The sequence below is a fragment of the Athene noctua genome, chromosome 29, assembly GCF_965140245.1.
Source record: "Athene noctua chromosome 29, bAthNoc1.hap1.1, whole genome shotgun sequence".
Taxonomy (NCBI): Eukaryota; Metazoa; Chordata; class Aves; order Strigiformes; family Strigidae; genus Athene; species Athene noctua.
In genome coordinates, this window is record NC_134065.1 from 4,559,690 (window position 1) to 4,584,079 (window position 24,390).

Here is a 24,390-nt window from a genome sequence, read left to right on the forward strand (position 1 = left end):
ATGGGTAATAGAGACTAGGGCATGTGGTGCAAAATCAGAGGGTGGATGGTGTCTGCCATAGCCACGGTTTCAAGCCTGGGGAAGCATGCAGATTGTCAGCTGCGTGTTGTCCATCACTGCCAGTGTTTGGGGCAACAACACAGCACATGTATAGGCTATGCCCCCAGGCCTATGTGGAATTAATTTTCCTAGGTGCTTTCCAAGGGTAGCCACAGAAAGGCCTTAAGGTTACAAAACAGCTGATGCAGGTTGACATGCTGGAGATGCAGACATCTCCAAACTCATCCAAATAGAGCTGCCTCCTGGCTAGAAGATCTCTCTTTATGCAGTTATCAGGACAGGTACATAACAGCTCCTGACACCTCCATTTAGTCAGGGAGTTGCATCCTGTGCAAGAGACCAAGCAGAAATTTTCATCTCAGATCTGGCATCGTGGAACCTGAGCCCAGACTTTCCCTGTGTGCAATGACCAGTGTAGGGAATTCTTCACTGATGCTCGTCCCATTCTCAGTGTCTCTGTAAAATGTTTCTGCTTCAGCAGAACAGCAGGTTTGCCTGAATTTTCACAGCATTAGCACTGCCATGATGATGTTTTTACCCTTGTGCAGAATATGCATTTGCTCTGCATGTCAGGAGCAAGATCTCAGAATATCTCAGCGGCGACAGCATAATGCAGGAGTACCAAATTGGCTTCTTCTCGAATAATGGAATCATGAGCTTCACCTTTACCCTGGAGATGCTTATTAACAAATATGTAAAAGAATAAAAATTGGGCAGAATGCTTGTCTGCATCATAGACTTTTAAATAGCCTTTAACTCAATCTACTACTCAGAGCTGAACATTAAATGTCTACAAATGGAACTGGTGGGAAAACATGACCTCATTAAATCCGTGCACCATCCATCTCAGGCTGGATGCAAACAAACCACATGCAGCTAGGACTTGAAGCAAAACAAAAGAAAGGAATAACAGAGACATGCAGTCTCAGCCCAGCAAAGGTCATAATCTCTGGTACATCAATTACTCCCTATCCCTACTGGAACAGTCTGACTGAACCACATGGGATTCTTGGGTCAGCCTGGAAAAAACAAAAATTATGATATCTTAGAAAAAGCCCCAAATCAACCCAAACAGTATTATTTTTATTACAGAGGCAGAGAGATTAAACACATCCTAAATTATACATACATGGGGCTCATTACAGACACATCAGGGAGCTTTGGGCTGGCTATAAAAGCATTACAAGGGAAAGCTTTGCAAGTGTGTATGTAGTAAAGAAACCATTGGATAGATTAAAAAACCTATTAAAACTGTTGCTAAAACTACTCAGTGGTAGAACTCTACTCCTTCTCCTACTTAGGACTGAAGGCTGATGTCCAACTTTAGCAGCAGACAGAGTGAACTAAAACCCAAGAGAAACACTGCCTATAACAGCCTGTGAGAAGTCCCTCTTTGGGCTCAGGGACACTGGGGTCGAGTAAAAACCCAGTAGTTCAAACTCCTCCATCCCTCCCCCTGTTGAATTCAGCCAGCAAAGCAAATAGCTCTGTATAAAGGGATGAAAAATTTTTGATATACTGAAACAGAAATAAAACAGGGCACTGGAAGAGGCAGTTCCACAGTGCCACGACACAGAACTGTCTCAGGTATCTGTCTAGATCTGGCTAGCAGACACTGAGTCACTGCAATTTGCAAAACTAGAGTAGATCACCAACTACAGAATTAGATTGGATTTAACATTGAGATGTATCTTTCGTAGGGTCTTGCTATATGGTTTTACTATTGTATGTAATCTGGTGCAATTTTATGTCTGGACACTCACTTAGCAAAAGGTGAATACCTACAGGCAGCTATTATTTGTTGCATCCCAAACAAGACACACAGTTTCTGCATGGATGTAATGGAGGACTGGGAATACAGGTGAGACACTCAGACCCTTGGAAGGGCTGAATATATGGAAAGCCTGATAAAGATATCAGCAAGCAAATCCCAAATAACAGAGCTAGCTGTTTTCAGCAACCAAAGAGGGTGTCTTTGCAGAAAGAGATAATTACCATTTTGGGGACAGAACAGTGGAGTCAGGAGAGCTTCATAGCATGGAGCATCCTACTGCTGAGCCATCAGAGGATGCTGCAGAGGATCATCCATGAGCCTTTGCTGGATGAAGGTCATAAATACCTTTGACACTGGCTTGTGTGGTTGGCTGCACTTTTTTTTTTGACATTGACGTGCCCGTAAATAAGCTGAATAATGTTCATCTCCCTGCTCATGTGTTAGTGTTACAGGAAGAAGTTTCTTCATGACTCATTCCCATTTTATTCTTCTGACTGCTTGTGAAAAATACAGCAGGTACGTGCAGAGAAGTGAATGCTCTTGCATTTTGCATTGGAGGAGGGATTCATCTTGCTAAGAGTGGACAATGTAAATGTAGATGCCTTAAGTTTCCTTCAGAACTGGGAGCTTTGCAGAGATGTTCAGTTTGCAGATGCGGATGAGGAAACCTCTAATCACTCACCCAGCTGAGGTGTCCGTTCGGGTGCCGGGTGTCCGAACACCCTCCTGCAGTCAATGGAGCTGTAGTCGATAAGCTGCTAGAGTCTGCAGAGTGATTCAGCCCAAAAAGTGCAATGTCTGGTTTGACCTGACCTGATTTTTGTTCACTGGTGAGGGGTGAGGATTCAGGGCCTGGCTTAAGTTTCATTAGCTAAGGCATTTAGAGCCATTTGAAATAGTCTAGGGTATACAAGACATAGAATCATAGAAACATACAATGGTTTGGGTTGGAAGGGACCTTAAAGATCATCTAGTTCCAACTCCCTTGCCATGGGCAGGGACAGACTGGTGCTCTGAGCTGGTGGAGCATGCTCTTCCATGGTACATCTGGGCTTGAGATACGGTAAAAGATAAGGATTGATTCTTCCTTTCAGAGTGTCTCAGTCAATCACAACTGCCGCCAAACCTCTGAAGCGGGGCCCAGCATCTCTTTCTGCTTTACCAGCATTGTAGCTCTCACCCTTGGGTGGGAGTCAATCCATCCAGGAAGGGTTTTTTTCTTTCTCTTTGATGGTTTCCTTTGCCACTCGAAAGAGGCTGGATTAGTATGAGCTGCATGTTACCCTGGTCCACAGGACCAGTAAACTCTCCCCTTAAATCCCAGAGCTAATTAGTTACTAATTCCTCCTCATGAGTCACTTTTTGGATCCTGTTTCCTTTCTTTTTTCTGAAGCTGCTTTCTAAAGGATTTGGCCAACTGAGAAAAATCCACCAAACCTGATGTCTGAACCCATTCAGATCAGACACTGGAGCGGACACGGGACTGACGTGAGCGTGCATCCCGCTGGTTACCATGCCCTCTGAGCAGTGCCTGGGGCCTTGGTTCCATTGCATTAGCAATCCAGGTCAGTTGTAAAGTGAATGCTGATTCCACTGCCCTATAAAACATCTGATATGTGTGTGCATGCGCCTGAGAGCGATCCTGCTACACAGAGTGTACCCCACAGTTTTTTCTCCAATGTGTTAAACACTGTCTTGTTCCCTAATAGCCTGGAGCCTTGGGCCAGCAGACACTACCCTCCTGCTCCCCTCCCTGCTTTTCATCAGGTTTCTAAAGAGCATTGCGAACAGATGCCAAGGTGCAAAGTCTATTAGCAGAGGATCATGCAAAGGAAACTGAGACACTGTTTGACTGTTTATGACTCTTTTGCTGAGGTCAAGCCCTTCTTGAACGGATGTTGTGTAGTGCACCAACACACACACACACACACACACACGTACCCCTCCTCAAGCTCCTGCTGTCATGGTGCAGTGACAGTAAGAGAGTGGAGATACACATGATGGTTGCATGGGAAAGAGGTCAGTGCAGACTCTGGTTCTCACTGCGAACCTTCTTCCTGCACAGACTTCCTTCTAGCACGCCATGTCACTAATACATCATCATTTAAGCCCAGGACTGTAGGAAGAACAAAGGATTTCCATGGGGAGCATCCCTGTCTCTGGCCTGGGAGCCCAGACTGGCTGGTTAATAGTGCTGTTTGGCCTCAAAAATGTATCAGGGGCTGCATGTAGCCACTTAACATTGTCCCTTTCGGAGGCCTCTGCTGAGAGTGACAGCTTGACAGGTCTGTGAAGCAGTTATCTGTCTGGAGGAATTAAGGGAGATTATTTATTTATTTCTATCAGGAAGAACAGGAATAGGAGCACTGGCATAGACTCACTCCCACATGGAAGCAGTTAGCCTGGCAGTCTCAGCGGAGGAAAACCAGGCATTGTAATAGGTATTCCTGTTCTGCATTTTAAAAGCAACAGGAAGATGTTTCTTGATGACAGAGATAATGAAATACTTTTTCCTCCTCAAGTAAGGAGGCAAGATGTGAAGTGGCAATTGTTGAAGATGAACTTCTCTAACTGCCCCCCTCCATTAGATAGCTTTAAACCCAGCGCTAGTAAAAGGATCGTCTGGGGAGTTCTTCCAACAATTAACACTGAACGGCTTTAAAGATCTGTCCCAGTCCATCTGCATTCCTGCGCACCTCCAGTCCTCGCCGCCTTCGTGCTCGGCAGCCGTTAGCAGTCTCTCTGGTGTATAGATGTGATTACATTTCTGTAACTAATTTGGCAGTATGTGTTCAAACTCTCAGTCTGCTGGAGCTCTGAGAGCACCACAGTCCCACATTCACGTAGCAGCAGATGGCACCAATTCACGGCCACCGTGGTGACATAGGGACCTCCACTCTGGTCTCAGCCCCAGGCAGTCTGAGCAGTTTTTCTTCTGGATGATGGCATGGGTCCAGGTATCCAGATGAACACAGGGTTTAAGGTTCAGATACTTGCCCCATTTCACACTAGTGGTCTGACTTCTTGGACTGAGCTGGACTTGTCTGGTGATCCCTGGGCTGCGGCTGACCCTAGAAACCTGCTCCAGGTCTTCTCATTTGGAATTGCACCCCCCATCCATGAGGATGCTGTCCTGGTGGCTTGCTCCACCTGTGGGGGCAGCTTCTATGGGCAGAACGCTGGGTACATCTTTCCCTGGGGGAGGGCGTGAGGGTGGCTGCCCTGTGAGCAGTGCCCTGCCTGCATGGGAGGAGATGGGGGAAGAGAGGTTGTGGGCTTCCTGCCTGCATTAAGTTTTCCTGATTGAGCTTTGCATGAATGTCCCTTAGCAACCAAGGCAGTTCCTAAGTGTGGTTATTCTGATTTCCTTCACTAAAACTCTCCAGGAGAGGTCTATTTCTGAGAGTGTCTCTTATAGCCAGGTGAGTGAGCTGGGCTCTTGTGTCCCAACTGGAGATGTGCGTAGTGGGGTAAGGATGTGCTTCTGGGAGAGAGGGGAGCCAGCCCCCATGAGGACCCCTGTAAAATGCCCTGGTGCACATGGGTGAGGTGTGCAAGTCTGAACCCAGCCCAGGGTACCTGAGGCCCCAAAGCGTGCAGGTAACCTCACGATGCAGCCACCGAGTCATGTCCAAGGAACATTTGTGCTTGGAACGCCTTGCTCTGGCAGCTTGCTGCAGCGTCGTGTGCCTCGTGCCAACAGCCTCACGATAACTTTTCTGCAGGTGATGGCCTCTGTGGATTGCTCCCCTATAGGTAACGTGCAGTCATCAATCAGTGATGTCCTTTTAAAAACATTAGGAGCCCCTGTGGTTTTGTTGCCCAGGGCAATAGCCTGTTTCCCTGAACAGTGTGAATCCTCGGTGTCATGGGGGAATCTTCGAACTTTCTGCACTGGGTCACTTAGTAAAAAACAAACAAAACGCCCCTCATCCGCCTAGCTATTTGAGATCATTTGAACAGTATGGAATTCCCCAGCCCAAAAGCGTTTGAGAAAATGTAAATGGATTTAGGCTTATGATTTCAACCTCTGAGAGTATATTCAGCGCTGCACAGAAATGAACAATTGTCATGATTCCTTGCAAGGCAATCCCAGGGCTGCTGTAACATTGTCACCTCTGTGATGCTGCACGGCATTAACATCTTACCGATGGTGCAAACCACACTGACACCGTGGCTTTTGTTATAGCCGAGGGAAAACAAGGCACAGCAGTCTCATCACTTGACTCCTGCAACCTTGCACTTTCAGAGCTGTGTTGAGGTCAGGTTAGTGTTAAAGTTTTCTGAAACCCCATGAGAGATTTCACCAGTTTGAGGGAGGAAAAGACTTTGGATTAAGCTCATCTAGTGCACCTGTGGGGAAGCACAAATGCCTCTAGGCACTGCATTTCTTACTTGTTTATCTGAGCCTTGCATTTACTCATCATTATTTGTTTAGATAAGTGTAGCTGTGCCCAGAGGAAGCAGTCTTTGGAAAACTTGTGAGATGCTGGCAACTAATTATTTGTCCTTCATCAATAGATATTCTTAGACTGCTCCCAAAATAATCCAATTTGCTAATTAATTAATGTACTGTGATTTGCTGGGCATATAGCAGAGAGCACTCAGGTGCTCAGAGCAATGTTTTTGGCCTCTCTTTCACCATTTCTCCCTCAAGGGGCTCCCCAGCTTGGTGCTTTATGTTTTGCTGAAATTGTCCCAGAGTGCTCAGCCCTTCCAAGGTGGTGGTTTTTAACAGTTTCCACCAAGAAAAGCAGCTCTCCTTTCTCCTGGTTGCCCTGCCTGTGCTCTTCTGCTTTCTCCTGGTGGTGGCTGTTGTCTGGGTACGTGATGTGGTATGGCTGGTCAGCAGGACCCCTGAATCGCTGCTGCTGGTGAGGACCGACGTACCAGTTAGGACCTGAATGATGTGGCTGGCACAAGCAGAGGAGAGATACATCAGTGTAACTCTGAACAGCTCCAGGGGGTGCTGTCATCTGGGGCCATTTGAAATAAAATGTTTCTCTACAGACAGGGATTTCTTCTGTCTGTTTCAATTTTAGGGGTTGAGGAAATACAGCAAAGAGCCTTCAGTCTCCTTACCACTACAGTTCAGCTTACCCAGGCCAGGAGACTGTTGCATTTTATATACAGTGTTTTCCTGAATCAAACTGTACACTCATCAGAAAATGGACCTTGCTGTTTGATGTATGTTGAAAAGTGCCATGTACGTTTATTGTGCTGTATAAATAAAATATAATAATGCTGAGACTCAAGGACTCCCATGGAGTCATTCAGAAGAGAGGCAGAGGGCCAGTGAATGAATTTGGACAAGATTCAGAAAAGGGAAAGAGATTTTTATTTTTATTTTTTTAACAGAAAAAACAAGAGCCTTTCCTGCCACAGAAACAGGTCCTGAGCTGCCAAAAGACTGGACTAAGCAATAAACCAGATCCTGTAGTTGATGAATGTGAAGAGGTATGTACTGGATGGGATTTTTCTGCCTAGAAATGTGTCTGTATCTGTGTGGGTGGCCCATGGCTGCTTTTGGGTTGAGGGTGCAGGTTTATTTCTGCCTGAAGCTGATACCTGTATTGGAGTGGGAGAAGGACCTGCTCACACTGGCCTCAGCCACTAACTCAGTGAGCTGTTTCCAGTTACTGATGGTGTAAAGGTGTTGAGAGCTCAGCTGACTGGGGGTATGGGGCATATGCATGTTTTCATCCAAGAGCACAGTATCCCCTCGTGCCATCTGGCCATCAGCTGAGGGACAGAGGCCATAAACAGTAATGAGATGCTCTGGTGATTCTCCCACGCTGTCACTGGAAACAGCTTGACCATGCCTGAGCCTGCGGCACAACACCTTCCACCATGGGTGGCTGCATCCTGTGACGGCACTGGTGACATACTGGGAGCAAGAACAGTTTGAATTGCTCTAGCTGACCCTGCTTTGAGCCAGGGGATTGGACTAGGTGATCTCCAGAAGTGTCCTGCCAACCTCAACCTTTCTGGGTTTGTGTGTTACTGTAGGGACTGGAGTAGAAACAGGTATTGGAGTCAGAGATATAAAGAGAGAGGAGGGGAGGGAATGAGCAGATGGCAGCTCTACCCCTTGTGTGGGGAGCACACCTTCAGACAGAAGGTGAAGAGCTGCAGGCAGTGTGCCAAGGAGGTGGTCAGTGGTAATATGTAAAGCTCCCAGTGACCCTGCTATAGCAGAGAAAGCTGTCAAGTCATGCCATTAAGGACCAGGCTTTCAATAGGGCACAGCATTTTTTGGGTGCCGGGTGATGTCTTCTGAGGGTCTGAAATCAGCTCTCTGCTGACGATATGCATTTTCAGCAGCGAGCTGTTTTCAGGCTTGGACTCTATCTGCCCTCTAACTTCACGTGAGCCCCTTTCTCAGGCTTAGATGCAGTAACAGTGAAATCTGTGCCGATGGGGCATGTTAATGCAAAACTTCCCTGCCTGTTTGCACCTTTTCTTGGAGCAAATCCAAGGCTGCTGCAAACACAAAGGGATTCATCACTCTCCAGCTGTCTGCAGACAGCAAACTAAGAGCAATGTTTGACAGTGAGGAATAATTACCTTGCCAGCTTTACTTTATCCACATTTCAAATTCAGAAAGGAGATAAAGCCACGTTACCAATGGCTTAGGCAAGGAACCCATCAAGAAGAGCATCTAGTGCAGCTGGACGCTCCCTCATCCTAGGAGAGGTGTGCCGGTGGCAGTGGTGTGGAGGGATGAAAGGCACTGCGAACGCCATCTCCCCCACCCCTTGGGGATGTCCTCTGCATCTGGTCCTTCCTCTCTGATTTGTTCCCTTCCAGCGGCCAGCTTTGGTTATAAATGGCCCTGTGATGCTTGAGATGCCCACTGGAAGCCAGGCATCATGAATCCTGCCCAGCCTGAGGAACAGCATCCCAAAGTGAAGTCTGAGCCAATTTATTTTGCTCATCCTTCCCACCTCCTTAATTAAATTAGCTTGAACATGAAGGGTTGCCTGACCCTTATTGGGTTAAATGAGCCAGTCTCCATGGCAACCTGCTTCTCAGAAGGTCTGACATCTTGCTGTCTCTCCTCCAAACCCTTCCACATTCCTCATCTGATCTCTCTTCACACATGTTTTTTAAAGGCACAAAGTTAGGTTTGCATCTGGGCTAGGCTGCTATTTCAGTGCCATTTCCTAACGCTGCAGGAGCTGAACCACACTTTGGAGGGAGGCAGCTTTCCTCAGGCTGGTGGGATGACTTGAGATCGCCAATCTTGCAGCGACCTCAGGATCTGCTTCCTCCAAAGCTGCACAGTGGTTTCCATTCAGATAATTTTTTTGGTGTGGATCAAAACTTACAGGAAGTATTGCTCTGTGGAGGAAAAAAAAAGCGCCTTTTAGAACTTTGAACAGGAACAGTCCAGCTGTTTCCAGGTGTCATAAATAAACATCATGATTTGTCTCTGAACGCACATGCCTTGGAGTTGAAATTTCAAGTGCTGACCCAGACCAAGCCAAGGGCAGAGACCATAAAATCTGAAAATGTCACCGGACTGACGGGCATACAATCTACCTGGAGATGCTGAGGTGAGATGGGACAGAAGACTTTATGCTTGCTTAGAATATAGAGCTGTGCTTGTGCAATAAGTCCCCTTATGCCTCCCCTGCTTCATATCCACTGTCAGATCCTTTTCTTGCACAGAGAAAGATGTTCTCTGGCCTTCTGTCTCTATGCTGTAAGGTTTGGGGCAGGTTTTTTCTTTTGATGGCAAATCAGTTCAAATGCTAGTGGTTTGCTCTGTTCTCCACTCCTTGGAAATTTTGCTTCTTTTACATGTCCAGTGTTGGCTTTTCCAAAGAAAACAAATAAAAAGCAAAGAAACATTGTATTAGAAGAAGAGCTTCCAGGAACTGTTGCCTCTGTAGGAGTTAGGATGAGAAGGAAAGGAGGCAACGCAAGGAAAAAGTTGGGAAGTTACTTGACTGCATGCACTATTTATGTACCTAGCAAAAAATGTGAGTGCAGGAATATTTAATATAACAGGCAGAGATGTACTAGGGCTCAGGCATGAAAGATTTTAAGCAATTCAAGCTCAAAATATGATTCAGACATTTAACAGGGAGGGTAAACTATCAGGAGAACATATCCTAAAGGAAGCAATACATTCACTATCTTTTTGCATCTTTAAATTACATTTGGGAATGGAGTTCATTTAAGATTCATTTAAGCTATTTTAGATGCCTACTTAAGGATGACATGACCTGCACCCATTACCTCCACTGACAGTAAAGGGAGCTATGGGTGCCTGGATGAGATACAGGTGGCTGTATTTTAAGCATCTATAAACAGCCAATTGAATCACTCCCTGGGGGGGGTCTCTAAAATAACTGCTTCAGATGAACCATGCTAAATGCCCGATTTAAGAGTGACTTGGGAAGTTTCTCTAGGTCTGGATTATGTAGCCAGCCCCAGAACAGGGATGAAAAGTGTCTGGGCTTGAAATTACAAATTTAGGGGCAAAATGAAGTGTGCATGCCCAGCCTGAGTTTCAGTCCTGTCATACACACAGGCATAAATACATTTTCTCTAGTTTGCATAGTTTCTCAGACAAGCCAATCTGTGATTAAATGTTTCAATAGGTTTAAGCAGATTCATCCTGCCTTTCATTACAGTGAATGCCAGACAGGGCTTTTGAAAACTGTATACATGTAAAGCGTTTGATGAGCTATGCTTTCATAATACATTGGAAAAAAATATAGTGATGCAGAAAAACATTAGCCACATATAGAAGGGCCATGCATGTTTGCCATTGTCTTCCTTTGAGCAGCATTTATGTGTGACCATTGTTTTTGGAAAGCATGTGTCTGTGCTGGGGACTGAGGGCACCAACAGGCTTTAATGGTCGCGACCAGCCTCACCTGAGGGTGCCCCAAACCCTGCATCCGGGCTCAAGAGCCTCATTCACCTCAATATTGCAAGTTGATAAAGGGATAAAATGGGTTTGTACGTTGGGGTGTTGCTGAAAAATGATGTGTGATGGTGTATATAAAAGGCATGATTGTACCCACTTACACATGAAGTCATCACTGTGTGATCAGTGGGGTCAGGAAGTCAATCACTGGATTAGCTCATATCATATTTAGTGTGTAAATTGTGGCATGTTCCAGGACCTTAGCGGTCTTATGTCATTTTTCCAGAATAAAGAGGATGACCTCTCTCTTTCTCCATCAAAGCCAGGGTGGGGTGCACCTGTTTTATTTAGTCTGGATGGATGAAGCCATTGTACAAGGTTTAGGGTAGCAGAGGTCCACATTAAATCCAGTCTCATCTGCACCACGTGGGGAAACTTCACAAAGGCTCTACGCTCGGTGTCTCATCTCTGATGACAGTGCAGTTGTCCTTCGACATCCACCATGTATTCTCTTGCTGAAATTGCAGTCTTGAATGATAAAAGCTTTAGCTTGATTTGATGAATTTCCGTAAGGCACTTGCCTGGGCATCCCATGACTGAGCAACTGGAGCACCAGCAATACCACTGTAAGCCCAGTGAACTGCTAGGTCTCAGTGTAATTAAAACCCTAATTATAAATGAGGAATCACCATGAGATGTATACGTTTCTAGTGGAGGACCTCAATGGAATCTCAAGTTTTGAGCTCTCACACTCCAGCCCCCCTCTCACAGCATCTCTCCCACGTGTTGTTGCTGTAAAAAAAAGCCTTGTGCCTTGTCTCCGTGTCCCACCTTTGTGCCTGAGGAAAGGCACAGCCTGGCTTCTGCTCCAACACTCGTGTCTTCCAATTGTCAGGGGTCTCTGGCAGCGACCCTCTCAGCCAGAGGGCTGAAGGAGGTCAGAGGAGAGAGGTGTTAGTGAGAGCGAAAGGGACCCCCTTTCCTCAGCTTTCCCCTATTCTGTGCAGAGAAACGCTGGTATGTGTCCCGTGGGGGCGAGCATCTTGGGGCAGATCTCAGGAGGGATGTGGGGTGGCAGGTCTCTGCAGGAGAAGGAGACTGTGGACAGTCACAGGGTCTGAAGAGAGATGGCAATAGAAGAGGAAAAAACACACATGAAAGTGTGGGAGGAATGGAGACTGCAGAAGAGGACGGTGAAAATCGGATAAACCTGCCAAAGGAGGGGGGTGGGGTAGGGGGAGGTGAGAAACATGGGGAAGTGCCTGGTGAAGTGAGCATGGAGACACAAAGGGGAGAGATGTGCTGGTGGGTAGCAGAGCGTCAGTAAGAGGTGGAGGCTAGACCCCCCCCAGCCCCTTCTGAAGTCCTGTCTTGGGGGTGCAAGGGTGGAGTCACCCCTCCAGTCTCAGGGGGAGGGGGGCTGGCAGCTGCACCCACCCTGTGGCGGGTGTGTTGTTGCAGGTCTTGGGAAAGTCGGGGCGGGGGGGGGGGGGGGGGGGGCTGGTTTGCTCCTCTTCCCTGGGAGAGGTGCAGAAACCCTGGTGGGAGATGTCATCTTCCTCTGCATCAACATAGCTGCCCTTATGGTCTTTTATGTGGGGCTTCATTACGTCCCGCTCTTGCTGCGAATGGTGCGCAGAGGAGAATGAGGCTAAAACATGCCCCAGCCATCTGGCGCCATCCTGGCCCCGTCCACCTTCTTTCTGCTCAAGAGTACAGCAGCTGCCATCCTCTCCCTGCTAGCCAGGGCCAGCCCTCAGTGCTTGGGATGCTCTTCCCACCTCCAGCTGATGAACACGAAATCTCTGACTCTGCTCATAATCTAGATGGGTGTTTGAAGGGGGGGATGGGCAAAAGCAACATTGGGTGTGACAAGTGGCAGAAACGAGAGGAAGAAATTGAAGAAATGTAAGGTGAAGAAAGCACTGATGATGCAATTTAACAGGAAATAGAGATTTGGACACCGCCAGTGTAGAGAAGATACTGTCCATACAGGTCTTACCCAGCTACTGCAGTGCCGAGAACCACTTGAGGAAGCAGAAGATGGAGAAGAGCACTGGAGTCAGCAAAGGTCAGGATTTCTCACTTCTGTGTTTCTATGTGTTACTTCTGAGCCCAGCCCACGCTTTTGTTTGACCATGGCTCTTCAGATACAGGATTCCCCTTGTGCAAACTTTCAAGATACATTGAACAAAGCTTTCATCTTTCCTTCTCCCCACTCCCGTGAGAGGAGCACAAGAAACGGGACACATGGGAAGTGGTCCTGCATGGCGGGCTGTCTCTCCCACTTTCCAGCGTTCTCCTGTGGTGTCACAGTTACTTATTGGAATCATGCACCGTAACTTTGAGCTGGCCTCGCACAGGAGCATTGGTGATGGTAGCATTCTCCTTTTATTGTTGCTTTTTGTGTGTTCCTCCAGCTTCCTTGTGTCAGGCGGAAGCACACCATACCATGTCTGTGCAATGTCATTATGGTGCTTGTGGCCTTCAGAAGGCATTTGTGCAGTCTCTGTCTGCTGTGGGGCTCTGAAATGGGGAAACTGCCTTGGCATTTGCACTTCCATGTTGGGTTTTATTAGTCCGAGTCATAGAAATTCAGCTCTATGGCCATTTCTCCATCCCTGCTCTGGGACTGACATCTAGACAAATTCAAGCTTCTCACCTCCACGGTAGGTTTTGATCCCATGAAGATGTTGCGGATGAAAGTATTGACACGATAATGATTTAGAAAAATAATCTAGATTTATTAATAACTAACAACTATTTGTCAATACAAAATAACTCAGAAAGAAAAGCGACTTAGGTTCTAAAATGACAATATTCACTCTAACTTACTTAACGGTACCTTAATTTATACACATATGTACACGCGCATACACAAACCAGACATATACATACAGAAACAAAGGGGTTTGGATTCGGTAAAATGAACACAAAAGGGACAAGCACACAGGAACAAGGGTAAGGGTACATACCCCCCCACACACACCCACCAATAAACAGGTGAAATAGAAGCTAGCTCAAAGAAAAATTCCCTCTCGAGTTTAGAGCAAATACTCACAATGCCTTGGCATTCCTCAACGGGCGATAATTGAGACTCGAGCGGGGGAACTTCGCCCTGGCCTTCCGTCTGGAGCAGACGACACCTTAAGGGTTTTGGTACCTGAGAGGTGTCCCAGCTCAGGGGAGATGCTGGTCACAGGCCCGCTGCGATCCAGGAGAGCTCAAAGGGCCTCTCTGGTGGTCGCAGTTTATAGGATCCAAGATAATTGACTTTTGTCAAATACTATCTGGTGCCTTCCGGCAGTTGCACAAGAATTTGAATAACATGCAACCCTGTTATTGTTCTATCTGATCACATCCCAGGCACAGGTGTGTCAGGCCATCAGGAGATGATGGGCCATTATAACCTTTTCCAAGCAATTGGGAGGGGCAGGAGCCAGGCTCCTCAAGGTTATCAGTCCTTATCTCCATAGATTGGTGGATGGCTTGGGGGAATGTGGATGGAATCACACCTGGCACCAAGCAGCCCAACAAGGAGGGCAGGGAGGGGTAAGAATTGCACCACCACAGAAGACCATCTCCTCAGCCCTCTGAACAAAACCCCCCCAACTTCCCCTTTCACTTTGAGTCATAGCTTTTGCCGTGTGGGGTTTTTTTAAGTTTTGGGGTCTTTTTTTTTCTATTGTCATTGTGGCTGAGTGTTGAGGTTTGAACTCAGCTGGCAGGCAGATGCCACGTGGCTGGCCGTTCATCTCCCCCCTCCTCGATGAAATAGGGGAGGGACAAAAAGAAGAAAATTTGTAGGTTGAATAAAAAGAAAGAATTTACTAAATATAACAAGAGAACAACAGTAACAATAGTGAGTCCAAAAAGAAACCTGTAAAATGCAGCAGTGGCTTACCGAGCGCGGTGACCGCCCCCACAGCAACACGGACTGGACCAGACCCAACATCGCTGGCCCAAGAGACCTGGCCGCCTCTATCCCTAGGCGTGACATCACATGGTGTGAAATACTCCAGTGAAAGTTAACTCCATCCTGGTCGAAACCAGGACACTGAGTCAGGAGTGAGTAACACCAGGCTCGTCCACCCCTGTACCTCTTCCCACTGGAGACTGGACTCCTTCCCTGCTCCTTTCCCAAGCATGGTTCAGCTGGGAGAAGCTGTCCTTGTCCACAGCTGGGGAAGATGCCCTGGTAAATCCCCCTCATTACATCCCTTCATTTTCATATTGCATATATATTTCCTCATTTCAATTAAGTATTTCAGACTAGGACAATTGGAAGCCTCTGGTCATTGTCTCTGGATATTTTGCTGGTGACTTGCAGCAAAGCTATTTTTGCTTTCCTGAGGGAGATGCCATATTTCTTATATTTCTGTTAATCTTTGTGGAGCAGCTGCAGTTTGTGTCTTGGATCTTAACGGAAGAGCAGAGCTAGTGCCACTGAACTTACCCTGATAGGTTAACCTTGTTACAAGCATCCAGAAGACCTCATAAAATGGTGTTGCCTTTGGCTGGATCTCATTCCTTTAGTTTGTTTATGAGGACATTGTGTGTGGCAGCGACAGAGACCTCACTAAAGCGGTGATTTATCACAGCAGTGTCTCCCTCTCTATCTATTTCTTGTCAGAGGAGAAATTAGACTAGGAGTTTTGGCCGATGTGGCCCGAGGGCACAAGATGGTGTTTGAGGGAGTTACATGCATGTCAGAAACTGCTCTAAAGGACATTTCTCTCCAAGCACAGGGCCTGGCCTTTGGTAAATGCAGAGCTGCACAAACACCGAGCTTACCAGTGTCATATGAGTGTGAAAGGGTACTTCTTGGCTTCCTGAAGGCAGCAAAATGTTCCCTTCCCGTGGGTCTCTTCTGAGGTAGGCTAAATTAAAATTTTTGGTACACAAATAAGAGATGTACTGTCCGCTTAGTAGAAGATACCCAGCTGCACAGTTTCTCATCGTCAAAAGGTGCTGTAGGTAGCTACCCAAAACGAGGTCCTTCGCTTATGCGAAGTACATGGCATCATTAGTCATATTGTTATACACTGTTGGTTCCTTCAAAAGCCGTTGCTGAAGCCTAAACCCAAGGCTTAAACAGCTCATAATTGCGCTAAAGCTCTGGCTGATGAGTGAGTTAGGCTTATCTGTGTATAGCTAACTTTCAGATGTTGTGTACACAGCTCAGGATGATGGAGCATGCAGAAAGAGTGGGTTTATGTCTCCAGTCACAGCTGTCCACTGAAGAGGCATCCCCATCTGTGCCCTGCACATCTGTGACAGTCAACAGACGTATGCAGGGGACATTGAGTCCTGCCATCCCAAGGTGAAATGCAATACAATGGAGGGACCCCAGCACTGGGGCCAGATGTGCACATCCTCTCTGTTGATGACTGATATTAGGTTGTCCCATGCTGGCAACCACGTGTCCTGCCTGCTAGTTAGGAGGATAGCTTTCGGTCTCGGGCTCTGCATAGAGGGTATGATCCAATGATTAAAGTAATCCTAGTTTTCAGTGGTCTGTGTGTGAGCAGCATGGCTGTGCTGGACCTTCATCTCTGCTGTAACTTCTGGCAGAAGCACTGATCACTTCTTCTCCAGAGGGCTCTAGTCTTTGTGTCTCATCCTTTCTCTGAGTTCAGTGCTCATGAAAAGCCATTTTCCACTTGGGCTGCAGGGATGCTATTATTTCAATTGCACTCAGGCTTACTTCTAGGTAAGAAACTGTGTGTCTGTGTTTGTCATGGTTTAACCCCAGCCTGCAATTAAGCACTACAGAGCCCACTGTCCCCCCCACCAGCAGGATAGGGGAAGATAATTGGAAGGATAAAAAGTGAGAAAACTCATGGGTTGAGATAAAAACCAGTTTAATAGGTAAACCAAAAGCCGCGTGTGCAAGCAGAGCAAAACAAGGAATTAATTCACCACTTCCAATTGGCAGGCAGGTGCTCAGCTATCTCCAGGAAAGCAGGGTTCCATCACACGTAACAGCTACTTGGGAAGACAAACACCATACTCTGAACTTCCCTCTTCCTTCCCTCTTCTTCCCCCAGCTGAGCATGACATATGGTATGAAAGATCCCTTGGGCCAGTTGTGGTTGGGTGTCCCAGCCGCGGTCCCTCCCAAATTCTTGTGCACCCACAGTCTACTTGCTGGTTCGGTGGTGTGAAAAGCAGAAAAGGCTTTGACTCTGTGTAAGCACAGCTCAGCAGTAATGAAAAAATCTTTGTATTATCAACACTTCAGCACAAATATTCAACATTTCAGCACAAATCCAAAGCATAGACCCTACTAGCTACTGTGCGGAAAATTAACTTTATCCCAGCCAAAACCAGCAGAGTGTTGGAGGTTGTTTGGAGAATGGGGAGGGTTGATGAGGTATCCTGGGACCCAGTGACCCCAGTCAGAGCCATGCGTTCCTTGCTCTGCATGCGTCTCATCATCCCTCTGTATCCCTTCCAGTCACCTCTTCCCTGAGAAAGACATCAGTGGTGGTTTCTGCTCCTGAATGCTCATCTGTCTCTCCATGGGGTTTTGTTTTTTTTTTTTGCATTTATTTACCTTCGCGAAAGATGTAAGCAGAAATACAGGTAAAACTGAGCAAACTCAAGATGAAAGCTGGGAATTATGCACTGGATTTCCAGCACATCTTCACTCCATAGCTCAGAGAGCCTTGAGGTTATGTGGATGTGGTGGGTAGGTTTTGCTGGTGTCCCCTGTGAGAGTGGAATGAACCACCCTGTTCTGTTAGCTGTATGCTCCTTCTGAGCTCACAGTGTAAATTGGCAGAAGCAGGGAGAACGGTGCAGCTCAGACCTCCAGCTGCTGTCATGGTGGGGATGTCTCAGGTACTCTTAGGCATCTGGAGTGAGGCTAGCTGCTGATGTTTCACGACTGAATCTAGCTTTGCATGTCTAAATGAATGTACATCCATGGGTGCTGGATGTCAGTCAGTGGGACCTGTTGAGTCATCTCACTTGGTAGTCAGACTTATCCATCTGATCGCTGAACCACACCTGAAGTTATACCAGCTAAATCCCACTCCAAGCTAGATTTAGTGAACAGTTGATCCCACTGAAGGGTGTGCAAGCGATGTCAGCAGAGTTCCAGGGACAAAGACTGACAAACACTTGGTCTGTGCGCTATTCACAAAAAACTTCCAAACTTCAGTGTTCAAATCCTCCTCCCTCTTCCTCACCCAGTCCTTGTCCCCCTACCCTCCCTATCCTACACTTTACATGTACTCTTCCAACCTCCCATGTCCCCTCCTTGGCTGGTTGTATCCATAGGTGCCCTGAAGTTTGAAGATCAAACCCACAGCCACGTGCCCTGGGCAGAAGTCTCCTCTAAGCAGGCATGGTGGTTTGAACCACGAAGCCCAGAGTTTTTGCCTGTCAGAGTTTCCCGCGGTGCAGCAGCACAGCAGAAGACTGAGAGGGCCAAGTGCAACCGCAAGATCTGGTGAGGACCAAAGAACTGTAGACAAAGAACTTGGATCCATCTGATAACATTAAGTCATCTTATCACCTGACTGCAAAGCCAGAAAGCTGGGATAGCATTTGAATGGCTGCTGCTGCTGCCGCAGTGATAAATTAGATCACTTTGAGAGCACTTTAGAGCTGGATGGAAAATTCAGTTGCTCTCTTGCCAATTTCACCCTGCAAGTGGAATTAACGCTTGCTTTAGCTGCACTCTCCAGCCACAAGCTAGTGTCCCTTATGCACTGTCTCCAAGGGAATTTGCTCTCTGGGAACTGTGTGTACCTGAACCAGCAGAAGGCAAGCAGAGGAGAGACTTTGTGGCATATGCAGCACCCAGGGGAGCACCATGAGAACAGAAGCCCATTCTTGCCTTAATGCCTCAGACAGCTTGGACCTAGGTCTAAAAAACAAGATTTGAGATCACCTGTGAGGCAGTGGCTTGTGTTTGTTTTTTTTTCCTAGGAGGTGCGTGTGAAGAGAAGCTGCTTGGGAAGGAGGTTTGGAAAGTTGAAGGGGAGATCAGGTGTTGGAAGCAGCAGCCATGTTCCATCAGAAGAGAGGTGAGTGTTCCCCACCACGGTGGGATTTTTAAAGCCCAAGGTGACAATGAAAAAACCCAAACCCTCGCTCTGCCTCCAAATGTCACAAGATCTGGACATGATTCAATTTGCTGGCTCATAATGCGCAGGAGACCTGATGTTGGAAAGAGGCCTCCAGCTTTGATATCTGCGAAACAGAGCAGCAGGAGAGCTCTGGGGAGGTGGCACACACCAGGCAGTCCCTGATGCCCTCCCTCCTGTCACATGCCACCCATGTTTGGACACTCAGTCCAGGTTTTGAGCCTGAAATGATGAAGGAGGCAGAATCGGAGAAGGGGGTCAGGTCAAACCAGCTGGGGCTCCCAGGCATGGGGGCTGTTTTGCAAGGAGTGAGGAGACCATTGGCCTGAACTGGAGCATGAGAAATGCATCTCCATCCTGAGACTGGAAGAAGAAAGTGCAGAAAGGGACAGAAAGCTTCTAAAGTACAAAGCACTGAGAGCCCGTGTAGATTAATGAGGCTGGGTGTGTAAGTGTAATGCCTGTCCCGCTGTCCAAAGGATGTGCCGGTCATTGTAAGATGCAAGAACAGAAGTTCCCAGATGAACTACAGAATGTATGGGAAATTGTTTTAAGAAGTAACCTTAACAGCTCTCAGTCTGTTTAAATCAACACTTTTTTCCTTTCAAATATTTCACAAAGCTGAACTGGCCCAAATGCATATGGCCATTTCTAGTAGTCTGGAGTTACAGAGCTGAGTGGGAGAGCAGAGGGTAGAGAATGGGAGAAGTCCCCCCTTTTTTGGCAGAGGATTCCTACCTAGCGCTTGGTAGAGCTTTTAGGAATAATCCCGCTTGCCTTCAGTGTTGCAGGCTCAGAAGCTGTTCTGTGAGCAGGCTGGTGAGGGACAAGGACAAGGTGGTGCTGTGGCCCCTCTGCAAGGTGCCTGACTCCTCTTTCTGGTGGTGAGGTCTACAAGACTTGGCATGTAATGGGGATGCAAGGAGTTTCTTAAATCTGTTTCCTGCTTTGTATCCAGGATTATGTCTTTGTTTTCCTGGAACACTTCAGTTTTCATTCTTGACTTGTCCTTGGGAGCAATGTCAGCCTTGTCTCTGAAAATCATGGGGTGCATTTGTGGCACGTGATGGCCAAGTCTTGCTTCTCTCCGTCCAGGTGCTGGGATTTCTCCCCTCAAGTGGAGAGAGTCAGACAGTTCAGGGTAATGTCCAGCAGATGAACAGGACCTAAGCAAGCTTTGTTTCCCACTGGCTTTGAAAGGATTGCAGGGGATTTGCTCAGAGCTTCTCCACCAGGTTTGATCCTACCCTACCCATCAAGCCGAAGGGAGTGTGTGCCGTCATCGGTAAAGGCTGATGAGAGAGCCTGTGACACTTTACAGCTGAGACAAGTTTAGGGGTGTCAGGAATCAGTGTGTTTTCCACTGCCCAGTGAGAGACAGTGAGCAGCACCGATGACCAGTACAAGGTAAGACACCTCTGGTGGCTTCAGCCTCAGCCAGTCTGCTCTGCTGAATCGAAGTGGGTTTGGGCAACCCCACCGGTACAAGCGAGACCCTGGTATCTTGAGGTCAGTGGCATCTGAGTGAGGCATTTCCCAAACACGGTACAGGCAGGATCTGGTCCTCTCTGCCAGGACAGGGTGTGCAGTCTCCCATGTTAACCTATGAAGCTGTCCTCCTGCAGGTGCTAATGCAATGTGAAGCCTTTTCCAGGCTTTTGCTAAAAACCTCTGCCTAATTTATAGCTTAAAATTTATTCATCAGCTCATTTGGTTTTGCTCTGAAACATTTTTCACATTTGATATTTGAAGGATCCTGTGTATAAGGCACCTGCTTAACTTCAGGCAGTGTAAGAAGCACCAATACATTTGATAATTAAATGTTTGCTGCCACCTAATTGTCCCTTATTACACATATTCTTTGAGCCGAAAGCCTGTCTACTGGCACTCTCCCCAGAGTGATGAGCTTCAAAGAGAGCTGGGGTAGAGTTTCTTTTCTTAAAGCACAGTATATATTTAAAATGGAGCCATCTCTAAAACTGTCAGGAAACAGATAAGGAAATTGAGAGAATAGCAAACCCAGCAGTCTAATTATAAACAGTCAAATATAGAGAAAAGCAGATTGCAGCAAGCTGATAAAATGACAACAGCAGTAACACTGAAAGAGCTAGCACTTACCTACAAACACCAGAGCACTCAGATAAGCATGGTCTCAGCTCTAACCATAATTTTCATCTGCAGATCTGAAAATCTGGGCTCTTTGTGCTGGCAGATTGATACAGATCTGTATCCAGACATCAGCTGCAATCATCAGCCTAAAGTCAGAGGAGATCTGGCCTCATGAATGAGTTTCCAACCTCCTCTGTATCTCAGGCTGGCTTTTCCCTGGATTTGAAAGTCCAACTCGGGGCTCTTCTCCGGTTTGAGCGATGTCCCCGGCAGGGTTGGATACAACCCTCCTGCCCTTGCTGCTGCTTAGCTCTCCATCTTGCCCGCTTGCAGAAATCCCAGGAGGAATGCGGAGGGTTGAATGAACTCTACATGCTGGCAACGCTGCAGCCACCTGGTGGGTTTGCGCCTCTCCATCACACGTCTGAGCAAACGGTTGCATTTACACTGGCTTTCGGCAAGGGAAGCAGTGTTTTCTCAGCTATAAATACAAATACATTCAAGACAGTTAAGATTTTTTTAAACACAAGCAGCTTGTGTGTGCAAGCAGCTCTATTTTCAGCTGCACCAACTAAGACGGGTTTTGTAGTACTTTTAGTTGAACTTTCTGGTTGTTATATTTTCTCCTTAGTTTTCAGCCTGTCTTGAGAAAATGAGGTTTATTCACAAATATGGGGTGTGTGATTGGGGAAGCTCATCTGAGCAGGTCATGGAGGGCAAATTAAGCCCCGGCTATGGGGTCAATGGGATGTCCGTAGGACTGTTCCCGAGACTCCGCAGACAGGATGTGAGCATTCAGCAATCCTGTGACATGTTGCTCCAGGGAATGGAGCATCTGCTTGATTTTCAGCATCCAGTCCTTGGAGACCAGAGTCTGAATAGTGCAGGGCAGTGGAGAGCAAGGGGCACCTCCTGAAGGTGAGTCAGCTCGTGCTGGGACAGGGGTCTACTGCTGTGTGAGTCATTCCTTTTTCTTGCCATTGGCTATAAAGGAACCAAAAACCAATGAGCTTGTTGGAGACATCTACTCTGCAGTTGTCTAAATTTGGATAGATGACTCTCGTCACTGGGATTGACAGTCCTAGTGATGAGGGCTCAGCAGAGCTTCTGCAACCCTACAGGAGTGGTGGCAAGAGGCATTGAGGCTCTGAAATTGGCTCTATGCAGACCGGGAATCACAACGCTCCTGAGTGTGGGCGCTGAGATGCAGTGGGATCAGCACACCTGTATTAGAAAATTAAACATGCCTGGGACCACTATCAGGTATGGGGGCTAAACTGTAATGGTAGAGTTTGTATCTACACCATGAAACTCTTCACAGTAGGATGTCCCCAACCAGTCTTTTGGGAACAATCCCTCCCCTGCTCCTGGAAATTAGTTGAGAGAGAACTGGCTTGCGTGGCACGGCACGGCATGGCACGGCACAGCATGGCATGGCCAAAAACATGCTGGAAACTGTTCAAATGAGGTAGTACCGAGGATGACAGCGTCCCTGTGCCAAAGAACATCTGGCACTCCTTAATTTACTAGTGGAGATGGAAGCATAAGGCTGCACTTTAAGTAGGGGAGTGGTTTTTGTCAGGCTGGGAGCCGAGGACTTCGGCTGGCACCCAAAACACAAGTGTCATCTACATCACATCTTTTAAAAGGCCCAACTTTTGGGAGTATTTGGTGGGAGCAGATTCACGGTTTGGGGCGCTGCTCCAAACATTTTGGTGGCGGTAAGCCCTTCTTGTGAGAGCAACAGAAGTTGATTCTGGCTTCAATTTTTCACAGCGAACAGCAAAACATCCCCAAATGGAGATCTCAGGCGCGGCATCCTACATGCTTTGCCTTCGTTCAAAAGGAGCGTTTTGCTGCCCTCTCCTGTCCAAAGGCAGGCAGAAAATCGCCGGACCGTTTGTAAATACGCTTTCAGGTCTTCGGGTGGAGCGGGAAGAATCGCAGTGGAATGTTTGAAGTCTTCACCGGCAGCCAGGAGAGTGCCCAGGCCATTTTTACCTTTGCCTCGATGCATCCCCCTTGCAGGCATGCCCAGGCTGGCTGACTGGGCTGACATTCTCAGACTACCCGCAGCGTTGGCACAGCACAAAGCTAAAACCTGGCAGTGACAACATGCAGCCAGGACATATAGACTGCACCTACCAAACTCACCTGTGATGGAAAAATCCAGCTTCCTCTGGCTGTAGCGAATGATGTGACAAAGCTGTTCCCTAGATGCCTGCCCCTGAGGTGCTCTGAGAATGAGACTGAAGCATCGTATTGATTTGAGAAAAGGCCAGATAAGGGCTTTATCTGGGATGTCTCAGTCTGAGAAAAGAAATTGGCGCATGTTTCTGTCTGGACATCCCACCCTGGTCTTCAGGGGCTGTCTGCCTGGATCCTCAACCAGCTTGTGCCGTTATCAGCCCTGCTTGCTATCATGTTCCTTAGGTGACAATCTCCTCCAACCACAAGAGAAGAAAGCAATTGCTTATCAGCTCAAACCTGTCGCATCATGCCTCTGTTCATGGGACTTTCCATTGCTTTGGTGATTCCAGTAGTAAGGGACATTGCAATGATGCAGCCTGAGGCTATTCAACTTGTATTAAAAGCTAGGTGGTGAATGGCTGGGAGACTGATGCTCTCCAAAAGGTTTTTAGGAAAAACAGGTGGATTTTTTGAGACACTGGCAGAAACTGCTGCACCTGTGACATCTGAACTCTGGCAGAAAAATGAGAAACTCCAGGGAAAGGTGGACAAATGCAGGAAAATGACCCTGTTGTAAGAGCAAAATTAATGTCCTCCAGCACTGGAGATGAGCTGGATGCTTGCAGAGACATCAGGTATTAAACACAAGATTATGGGGTCTGGCCACAAGTATAAATAAGCCATAGAATTTTGCAGAGTTATTAATAAGCCGACGTAATGACTTTATGTAGCAAGGTTCTGGTAGCGGGGGAGCTGCAGGGGTGGCTCCCGTGAGGAGATGCCAGAAGCTGAGCCCGCGTTGGATGGAGTCAATTCTAGGCAGCTCTAAGAGGGACCCACTGCTGGCCAAAGCTCAGCCTATCAGTGATGTTGATAGTGCCTCTGTGATAACATATTTAAGAAGGGAAAAAAACCCATGCTGTGCAACAGCAGCTGGAAGAGAGGAGTGAGAATATGTGAGAGAAACAGCTCTGCAGACAACGAGGTCAGCGAAGAAGGAGGGGGAGCGGGTGCTCCAGGTGCCAGAGCAGAGATTCCCCTGCAGCCTGTGGTGAAGACCACGGTGAGACAGGCTGTCCCCCTGCAGCCCTTGGAGGTCCACGGTGGAGCAGATCTCCACCTGCAGCCCGTGGGGGACCACATGCTGGAGCAGGTGGATGTGCCCAAAGGGGGCTGTGACCCGGTGGAGAGCCCGAGCTGGAGCAGGTTTTTGTGGCAGGACCTGTGGCCCCACAGGGGACCCATGCTGGAGCAGTGTGTTTCTGAAGGACTGC